This window comes from Ovis canadensis, chromosome 8 (assembly GCF_042477335.2).
Source record: "Ovis canadensis isolate MfBH-ARS-UI-01 breed Bighorn chromosome 8, ARS-UI_OviCan_v2, whole genome shotgun sequence".
Lineage (NCBI taxonomy): Eukaryota > Metazoa > Chordata > Mammalia > Artiodactyla > Bovidae > Ovis > Ovis canadensis.
The window spans coordinates 52,133,362-52,135,132 of record NC_091252.1 but is presented as its reverse complement, the minus strand read 5'-3'; the positions used below and the strand labels follow the sequence as shown (position 1 = coordinate 52,135,132).

At 40.0% G+C, this 1,771-nt stretch overlaps 1 non-coding gene across 1 annotated transcript; it reads right to left on the bottom strand.

Moving 5' to 3' along the window:
- Positions 1–975: 975 nt before the first annotated feature.
- On the bottom strand, positions 976–1,047 carry TRNAC-GCA (transfer RNA cysteine (anticodon GCA)). Its single transcript has one exon. It is a non-coding gene; the product is annotated as a tRNA-Cys (tRNA).
- Positions 1,048–1,771: the final 724 nt, after the last annotated feature.

The window sequence follows — 1,771 nt, the reverse complement described above, 5'->3', positions numbered from 1 at the left end:
AACTTATTATAAGGCTACAATAATCAAGGCATTGTTGTGTTGAAGAAAGAACCGAAAATATATTAAAGGAACAGAATAGAGAGCCCAGAAATAGATCCACATAGATACAGTCAACTGATCTTCAATAAAGGAGGAAAGGCAGTACAATGGAGCAAAGACAGTGTTTTTAGTAAATGATGCTAGACAAATGCATATTGACATGTAAAAAAGTGAACCCAGATACAGACCCTACCCCTTTCACACAAATTAACTTAAAATGAATCACAGACTTAAACATAAATTGCAAGAGTGTAAAACTCCTGTAAGATAATATAGGAGAAAATCTAGATGATCTTGGGTATGGTGATGCTTTCTAGATAGAACACCAAAGGCATAATCCATGAAAGGAAGAATTGATAAGCTGGATGTTACAAAAATGAAATTTTCTGCTCTGGGAAAGGCACTGTCAAGGGGATGAAAAGACAAACCAGAGACTGGAAGAAAATGCTTGCAGAAGAATAATTTAAAAACTATTGTTTTGAAAGCAGTGTTTGAAAGTATTGTTATCCAAAATATACAATGAACTCTTAAAAGTCATTAATTAGTAAACAATCAACCAACTGAGAAATGGACCAAAGACCTTAGGAGATACCTCATGAAAGAAGATATACAGTCAAATAGACATAGGAAAATATGTTCCCCACCACATATCAGGGAAATGCAAATTAGAACAATGAGTTACTACCACATGCTTATTAGAATGTTCAATATCCAAAACAACAACACCAGATGCTATCAATAGCAAGGATGTGAAGTAACAGGAACACTTATTCATTGTTGGTGGGAATGTGAAATAGTATGAAAGTGAAAGTGAAATTGCTGAGTGTGTCCTACTCTTTGCCACCCCATGGACTGTAGCCTACCAGGCTCCTCCATCCATGGGATTTTCCAGGCAAGAGTGCTAGAGCAGATTGCCATTTCCTTCTTCAAGGGATCTTCCCGACCCAGGAATCGAACCCGGGTCTTCTGCATTGCAGGCAGACGCTTTACCATCTGAGCCACCAGGGAAGGAAAACAGCATAGTCACTTTGAAAGACAGCTTGACTCTTTCTTACAAAACTAAATTCACTCTGATCATACAGTCTTATAATTTGTTCCTTGGTGTTTACCCATGAGTTGAAAAATTACGGGCTTCCCAGATGGCTTAGTGGTAAAGAATCCATGTGCCAATTCAGCAGATATGGGTTTGCTCCGATCGGGAAGACCCCCTGGAGAGGGAAATGGCAAGTAACTCCAGCTTCTTGCCTGGAAAATCCCATGTACAGAGGTACTTGACCTGCTACAGTCTATGGGATCACAAAGAGTCAAACACAACAGAGAAACTGAATACACAAGCCTGAATACTTATATCCACACAAAAATGTGAACATATATGATTACAGCAGCTTTACTTGGCTTCCCTGGTGGCTCAGATGATAAAGCCTCTGCCCGCAATGCGGGAGACCAGGGTTCGATCCCTGGGTGGGGAAGATCCCCTGGAAAAGGAAATGGCAACCCACTCCAGTACTCTTGCCTGGAAAATTCCATGGACAGAGGAGCCTTGTAGGCTACAGTCCATGGGGTCCCAAGGAATCTGACACGACTGAGTGACTTCACTTCAGCTTTACTTATAACTGCCAAAACTTAAAAGCAACCAAGATGTCCTTCAATAGGTGAATGGACAAACAAACTGTGATGCATCCAGACAATTGAATATTATTTATTGCTAAGGAGGCATCTTCAATACATATTA